Source organism: Silene latifolia, chromosome X (genome assembly GCF_048544455.1).
Source record: "Silene latifolia isolate original U9 population chromosome X, ASM4854445v1, whole genome shotgun sequence".
NCBI classification, from domain to species: domain Eukaryota; kingdom Viridiplantae; phylum Streptophyta; class Magnoliopsida; order Caryophyllales; family Caryophyllaceae; genus Silene; species Silene latifolia.
In genome coordinates, this window is record NC_133537.1 from 158,804,075 (window position 1) to 158,813,084 (window position 9,010).

The following is a 9,010-nucleotide window of genomic DNA, read 5'->3' on the forward strand; positions in this document are numbered from 1 at the left end:
TTCTCACATATCCCACTTGGGATTGATGAGGATGCCGTCATGGCATTAACATGGTGCTTTGATGATTTTGAGTTTTCCTCAAGTCTAGCCATAGCTTGTTCAAACTTCAAGTTGATTGTGTCAATGTGAGCACTAAGTTGAGCACCCAATTGAGTAACGGAGTCCACTTCATGCTTTCCTCCTCTAGTAGCCTTGCGAGGTCTACTATATTGTGAGTTATGGACCGTCATTTCCTCAATCTTGTTCCATGTTTGATTGTCATCAACTTCGGTGAACATTCCATTTGATCCCATATTGAGTATGTTCCTAGAATCTTCATATAAACCATTCCAAAATTGTTGTACCAAAAATCATTCGCTAAGTCCATGGTGAGGACATGAGCGACAAATTCCCTTAAACCGCTCCCAAGCTTCATACAAAGATTCTTCATCCCTTTGCTTAAAACCCGTAATTTGAGCTCTTAGCATGTTAGTGTTTTCTGGTGGGTAGAATTTTTTGTAGAAAGCTAGAGCCAACTTCTTCCACGAATCTATTCCGAGGGTGGCCTTATCAAGGCCCTTCAACCATTTCTTCGCAGTGCCGATTAAGGAAAAAGGAAATAAGACCCATCTAATTTGGTCTTGAGTCACGCCCGTTTGAGAGATTGCATCACAATAGTTGCAAAAGGTTTCCATATGAGAATGAGGGTCTTCACTAGGCATCCCCCCAAATTGGCTCCTCTCAACTAATTGGATGAAGGCGGACTTGGCAATAAAATTTCCGGTTAGATGTTGCGGTGTAGGAGTACCATTTGGTAGATTCTCCTCGGTGGGTACGGAGTGTGACGAGAATTTAGGCATTGTAGGTGGATTTTGTGGGGTATTGTGTAATGGGTTCTCTTCTCCTTCTATTGCGAAAGGATTGAAAAAATCACTAGTGGGTTGAACAACTTCACTAATACCTCTTAAATTCCTCCTAACAAGTCTCTTATTGTTCGTCAAGGTTCTTTCGATTTCACGGTCAAAAGGTAACAAATCACCTTGTAACCTTCTAGACATGCAAAATATCAAACAACTCGAAAACAATTAGAACAAACCTTGAGGAGTTTTACTTCCCCAAGGCGAAGAAAGACACAACTAATAACAATAAAAAGAAATCTAAATCAAACAAACACCGTCCCCGGCAATGGCGCCATTTTTGATGCGAGTCCGTTTCGTGTTCACAAATTAAGATGTGGTCGTTGGGTCACGGTCGAATCAAAACACAATTTATAACTTCACAAACAACTCTACAATTAGTACAGAGGCAAGTAAAGGTCGGATCCCAAGGGACGGGTATTGAAATGAGATTTCTATTGCAACTAGTGATGTCTAAGGGGTGTCACAAATTGGGTTGATGTAGAAGGTCACTAAACTAAAATAGCAATGAAAATAAACAAGCAAGATGAATTAAAGGGGTGTAAACAATTGATTAAAGGCACTAGGGTGTCATGGGATCATAGGGGAATCATGGGAATTGATCATACAAACATGTTCTCAAAATATAAGCAAGCAATTATTGTTGTGATGGATTGAGTTGGGTTATATCTTACAATCCTAGGAAAGTTTGGGTCCCGGAGCCGAATTGATTAGATTGTACAAGACCTACAAGTCGACTTAATCTTCCCTACTCAACAACATGCATGGTCTAATGAGACTCGAGTTGGGTTATGTCTTACAAGTCTCATTGAAAAGATAGAAGATGATAGTAAATGCAAGGATTCATAGGCTTAGCATTTCATCAAATATAACATGTGCATGAGTTGAGATCAAAACAAGCAAGCAAATAAAACATGAAAGCATATTAATTTAAGCATGAATCATTCCCCATGTTGGTTTCCCCTAATCACCCATTTAACCCTAGCTAAGAGACTACTCACTCATTATCATGTTGATCATGCTAGCAAGGTTGTCAATCATACCAACAATATGAAACATGATGAATAAATGAAAGTAATTAACAATAATTAAAAAGGGATTAAGAGATTATACCTACTAATGATTCCAATAATAAAGCAAAGATAAAAGAAGTACTTGAATGCTTGATTGAGAGGTTGTCAATCTCCCAATAATAACCCAAATAATCTTCAATTACCCAAAATAAAGGATAAACAAAAGAGAGATTAAGGAAATAAAACTTGTATTAGAACTTGATTAATTGTTGATTACAATACTAAAGAGAGATTTGATTGATATTAACTACTCTAATTATTGATAAGAAGAACATGCTCCTCTAATTAGACTAATGGGGTATTTATAGTGGAAATTAGGGAGGATGCATTAGGGTTAACTAAGGGCTAAACGAGTAATTACACTTTTTAGATTGAGCAAGGAGGAGCCGGTATTTTTCGAGAGAAGGGCTTCTTTCTTTGTAGCTTGGAGAAGAGGAAATCGTCTTTGTCTTTGGAATCCGGGCGGAATAAGGTCGGGACGGGCGGAATCTGGCGTTGGAATCCGAGCGGATTCAAGGGAATCCGGCCGGATTGTCGAGATGGAATCCGAGCGGATTAGAGCAAATCCGCTCGGATTGTGCAGCTGCGGGACAGACGGATTGGTGACAATCCGCTCGGATTGTCACTCAGCAACATATCTTCTTCTTTTCTTCCCTTTTCTTCATAAATTCCTTGGGGATTTCCTTGGGGACTCAAGGATCCTTTCTCAACATTGTTCTTCTACTATAATATGTACAAAGGCCTTCTAATCTTGTCTCCCCTTGATGCTTGGTCATTGAATTCGATCAATTTAGTCTCGTTTTGCCATGAAAATGCAAGATTCTTACTCCTTTCCTACCAAGGGATCAAAATCTCAAAGAATATGCAAAACAAAGAACTAAAGATAAGAAATGGCCCAAATATGCACTAAAAAGCATGGGAACAAGGCTAATTCGGGGGCTAAATATGCGCTAATTATGGTCACATCAACAGGCTGCATTCTACTTGAGGGAGGCAGCTGGTGAGTGGTGGGACAAGGTAAAGGTGAGTGCTTTGGATATATATCAGAAACAGGGGTTACCTGTTATCCCTTGGGATGAGTTCAAGAAAGCGATGAGGCGTAATTTTGTGCATGAGCATGTGCGTAGTAAGCTGAGGGAAGAGTTTGATGATTTTAAGATGACCTCTGAGATGACCGTTGCTGAGTACTACCATAAGTTTAATGAGAAGTCTAGGTATGCTGAGGACATGGGACTGAGCCAAGAGAACTTGGCATTGAGGTTTGAGAAGGGGTTAACCCCCAAGATTATGGAGAAGTTACCGGTGGGAGCTCTTACGGATGTGAAGGAGGTTTATGAGCGTGCTGGGAGGGCTGAGAGGTTAGTTGAGATGACCAAGGAGAGAGGCTCTAAGAAGAGGAAAGCTGAGAGTGAGGGAGGTGGTCAATCCAGTTACAAGAAGGGTGGCCACAACCAAGCAAGGGCATATTCATCGGGTTTGGGGTTTAGTGCTGGGGCTTCCTTTGGGCGTGGTCGTGGAAGTCGTAGTAGTAGTTCGGGTATGACTTGTTTTAACTGTGGCGGTATGGGCCACAAGAGGCATGAGTGCACCAGTGCTATGAGTGAGGGTTTTTAGATACCGTCACAGGGGAGTTTCTCTCAAGGTCCTTCGCAGAGCTATGCTAGTAACAGGCCGGCTGGGTCGTGGAACAACATGGGTGGTCAGAGTAACAACAACGGTGGGGCTAACCGCCATGGCGGTAATTCATACCAGAGACCGGCGACGAACAACAACAACAACAACCAGGGGTCGGCTGCTAAGCCATCTACCTCAGCTAATATTGTCCAGGGAGGTGGACAGAAGACTAGTGGCAAGCTGTTTATGATGGAGAAGAAAGCAGCTGAGGATGATGCACATGTTATCACCGGTACATTTCTTGTTAATGGAGTTTTTACTTTTGTTTTGTTTGATTCGGGAGCGTCACACTCGTTTGTATCGTCGAGTCATGCTAAACGGTTGGGTTTGAGTGAGTATGAGTCTGTAAGAGAGGAAGTTTTTATACCTTCTGGTGAGCCTGTATCTTGTGGGCGGTTGTATAGAGGTGTGTCTATGATAGTTGGACAGGTTGACCTACTACTGGATCTGTTAGAGTTTCCTTTGGAGGGTTTTGAGATGATAGTTGGTATGGACTGGTTAGGCAAGTATATGGCTAAGATAGATTGTCATCAAAAGAGGGTTTCTTTGAGAGGTCCTAAGGGGATTAGTGTGTCTTATCGAGGGTTTGTTGTCAAACCCTAAGTCAAGTTGATTGCAGCAGTGACCTTGAAGTCCAACCTGAGGAAGGGATGCCTGTTGATCTTATGCCATGTGAGAGATCATAGAGTGGAGAGTCCATCAGTTGAGCAGATACCAGTGGTGGGAGAGTTTCTAGGTCTTTCTAGAGGAGATTCCGGGGTTGCCACCTAAGAGGGAGATAGATTTCAGTGTTGAGCTGAAACCGGGGACGGGGCTAATCTCTAAGGCACCGTACCGTATGGGTCCTAAGGAGTTGGAGGAGTTAAGGAAGCAGCTGGATGATTTGATTGAGAAGGGATAAATTAGACCTAGTGTATCACCGTGGGGAGCACCAGTTTTGTTTGTGAAGAAGAAAGATGGGAGCTTGAGGTTGTGCATCGATTATAGGGAGCTGAACAGAGTAATAGTAAAGAACAAGTATTCTTTGCCAAGGATAGATGATTTGTTTGATCAGTTGAGCGGTGCAGCAGTCTTTTCCAAGATTGATTTGAGGTCGAGTTACCATCAGGTGAAGATTAACGAGGAAGACATACCAACGACAGCTTTTACATCGAGGTATGGTCATTATGAGTATGTTGTGATGCCGTTTGGGTTATCTAATGCACCTGCCGTGTTTATGGATTTGATGAACCGGGTCTTCAGTCAGTTCTTGGATCGGTTTGTGGTGGTCTTTATAGATGATTTCTTAGTCTTTTCTAAGACTAAGGAGGAGCATGAGGAGCATTTGAGGATAATGTTGCAGACTTTGCGAGAACATCAGTTGTATGCAAAGTTGTCTAAGTGTGAGTTCTGGTTAGAGGAAGTTGCCTTTCTGGGGCATGTGATTTCAAAAAAAGGGGTAGCTGTGGATCCTGCAAAGATCGAGGCGGTTACTAAGTGGGAAGCACCAAATAATGTGGCAGAGATCAGGAGTTTCTTGGGTTTAGCAGGGTACTACCGACGATTCGTGAAAGATTTCTCCAAGATAGCTAGACCTATGACAGCTTTGATGAGGAAAGAGAACAGGTTTTGTTGGCATGAAAGTTGTGAGACGGCGTTCCAGACCTTAAAGGAACGTTTGACCACAGCTCCAATCTTGGCATTACCTGAAGGGAGAGAGAACTTTAAAGTGTATACAGATGCTTTAAAGAATGGGTTGGGTTGTGTGTTGATGCAGAATGGGAAAGTGATTGCCTATGCTTCTAGGCAATTGAAGCCTTATGAGGAGAACTACCCTACACATGATCTGGAGTTGGGTGTAGTTGTGTTTGCTCTCAAGATTTGGAGGCACTATTTGTATGGGGCGACCTTTAAGGTGTTTTGAGATCACAAGAGTCTTTAGTACATCTTCACTCAAAAGGAGCAGAACATGAGACAGAGGAGGTGGATATAGCTGATTGGCGATTATGACATGGATATCATTTACCATGAAGGAAAAGATAATGTGGTTGCAGATGTCCTGAGCAGGAAGAGTGTGCATTCTCTATGCACAGCTATGTTTTTGATGAGGCTGAGAGATGAGGTGGGGAAGATGGGGATACATATAATCCAGAGAGGGGATGCTAGAGGGGATTTGACAGTGGAGTCGGACCTTTATGATGATATTCGCAGAAAACAGGCTTTGTATCCCAAGATTGAGGAGTGGAGAGCTGGGGTAGAGAAAGGGACAGGGTCTAGATTCTCTATTCATACAGATGATAGTGTGAGATTTGATGGGAGATAGTGTGTCCCTAGTGATGAGGAGTGGAAAAAGATAATCATGACAGAGGCTCATTGCACACCATACTCGGTACATCCAGGCGGTGACAAGCCATACAAAGATTTGAAGAAGACTTTCTGGTGGCAGGGGAGGAAAAAGGAAGTAGCTGAGTTTGTGGCTCGTTGTTTGACATGTCAAGAATCTCAAGTTTGCTAGTTTTAAGAGCAGGGAAGGCCATCATGACAAAGCAAAGGAGAAGGGGAAGGAGTTAAAAGGGAGGTCCCTCATGGATTGGCCCTACTCTACTTTTCAATGGTGCAAGACTTATTCATGCTTACTTGAGGACGATTCACAAACCTTTGATCAACTATTGAGAGCATTGAGCTCCATGGATAATGGAATTTGAATGAGTTTGGTGGAGTCCTCTCTTAAACCACCATTTGTAAGATATCCTATCGTTTGACTTTGTATTACATTTACACTTGCATTTAGTTATATACATGTATATTTAGCTTGCATTTGTATTATATTTCATATTGCATTTACATTAGGTAGTTCACATAGTATAGTTGCATTGTAATTTATCTCACATGATTCATATAGTTAGTTGCATATAGACTAGAATTCATGCACAATCACTAATGACCAATCCTATTCTTTTCTACACTAGAAATAGTGTTTAAATCGGTTTGGGGAGGTTTGATCATAAGTGACCATTGTCTACTAGAAAACATGCATCATCTAGTGTAGATTGCATTCATTTGTTATATATGTCATATAGAATTGCATTTAGTAAAAGCATGCATTCATTCATATCATTACATTTATCCAAAAATCCCAAAAAACATGTACTTTCTTTTTCATTCCTACTCCTACATGTACATTGAGGACAATGTCCAAAATAAAGTGGGGGATGGCAATTTATATTCTAAAATTGATAAAAAATTGAAATTTTTTGAAAAATACAAAAACATGTCTTTTTGTTTCATAAACATAAAAACCATAAAAATTTAAAAAATCGAAAAACTCAAAAACATGTTCATTTCCTTTGTAGTGTAGTCTTGTATATATATTGGTTTGCATACTTGTTTGTCTATCCCTTTTCACATTGATCGACTACGCCACATCCGAGACATGAGGATATTGAAGACCGCATGGTATGATCTTTCCAATCTTCTTTTTCCTCTTTATGTTAATGACTATGTGGCTTTATTTTGATTAATGCGGTATAAACAATGTGATTATAGGACATGAATTTAGATTATTTGGCATAATAGTTGGTAGAAGCATATGTATTAGGATGTATATATGTTAGTTGCATCATGTCATGTAGTTGCATGTTAGAAAAGTTTTGTGAAAGCATCTATTTGGGAAACCTGACAAGTGTCTATAGGCCCTTGTAGATACTTTTTCTTCTTAAGACTTTGCTCATTAGAATACTTGTAAAACACCCTAGGATGTGTCATGCTAGTATCCTTTGACCCATGGATTAAGGCCTAGTAAAGAGTACCTTGTGGTGTGATAACTCCTTGGCTACCATTTATTCAAAGGTGACCCTTGAAACCATGCAACCATTATCCATGTTCTTCCACAATTTTGTCATAAAAAAAAAGGGAATGGGCACAAAAATTTGTTCAAATTTGGGTTCAAGAATTGAAATGAAAAGAAAAGAAAAAGTTGCAATTGCATCAAATGAAAAGAGGAGCAAAAATAGACTCCAATGCTTCAAAAATAAGCACCCACACTACAAATGGGGTGACTTTGAAAATGTTCAAAAGAAAATACAAAAAGTTGAAAGTTGTCAAGTATTGAAATGCCAAACATTAAAAGAAATGGCAAAAAGAAAATGTTCTCAAATGTCAAATGCACCAAGAAATTGGGAGGAAAAACAACAACAAAAAGCAAACTCCCATATGAAACTAATATACTATTGATCCATTTTCCATCATATCCACTTTTGTGCATGGTAGAGAGGGGACGACCCTTCTTCTTGTCTAGGCAAGAAGGGGAATTCCGCGATCCTCCAGTGTTTTTAACACCATAGGGAGTCTATTCTTGACAAAAGCATTTAACGATTGAGGACAAAGGTACCCTAGCATGACACAACTTGGAGGTGATTTATTGGTATCCTTCTAGGCTTAGTAGTTTGAAGAAACCGTATCTATAATGGAGTGTGAACTCTTAGATTGCTTCCCCTTTAGATAATTTCCGCCACTTAGATGAGGAAAGTGCTATTCTTTTGTAGATGCATCCATTACTTGATTTTGTGTGCTTTAATGCCTGGATGTGTCGCCATTTTGGCAAGACCCACCTTGCCTTGCAAGAAGGTAACCTACCTCATGGTTTTCTTGTTGTGAGTTGAAGGGGCGGAGTGAGACCTGCTAATTGTCTCACATCGGCTATAATAGTAGGTTAGTTTGAATAAGGGTCCTAGTTTTTGTCACCTCTTTACTCGGGACGAGTAAAGGTTCGGTTCGGGGATATTTGATGTGAATATTATTTGCGCACATTTAGTCCCCTAATTGAGCCTAGTTTGCATACTATTATAACATTCCATAGCCATTTTATCTGTCAAATGCTTTCTATTTTGCTTTCCTAGTGCATTTCGTATGTTTTGTAGGAAGGAAGATAATTAGACGGAAATTCCCGTCTCTCGTGCATATTTGGAAGCTTTTTGATGATATTCGATGGACTAGTATGAAGAGGAATGCAAGGATGATGACCAAGGATGTAAGAATAAAGAGTATATAGAAGGATCATACGCTTAAGAGCAAGGATGACGAGAAGGAAGTCATTGCAAGAAGAAATTGCTCGGAACCAAATCAAGGGTTGCTCCTTTGGCTCTGAAGGTATGCTAGATGAAACAGCGTCGAAAAATCAAGTGATCTAGGCTTTTGAATCACTCCAATAGGAGTCCGGATGAGAAAATGACGTCCGTTTTACAATCCGAGCTCAAACAGAGAAGATGTCCGCCAATCCGCTCGTCCCGAGAATCAAGACGCTCGTCCTCTGAGACAAGACGCTCGTCCCCCCCTCTAGGACGCTCGACTTGAAGCCGTGTGATCCGAGCGTCCCGTGCTCACGACGCT

General features: G+C 40.7%; 1 non-coding gene across 1 annotated transcript; it reads left to right on the plus strand.

The window, feature by feature from the left end:
- The first annotated feature begins 360 nt into the window (after positions 1 to 360).
- LOC141626111 (small nucleolar RNA R71) lies at positions 361 to 467 on the plus strand. Its single transcript, XR_012535835.1, has one exon. It is a non-coding gene; the product is annotated as a small nucleolar RNA R71 (small nucleolar RNA).
- The last annotated feature ends 8,543 nt before the right edge of the window (positions 468 to 9,010 follow it).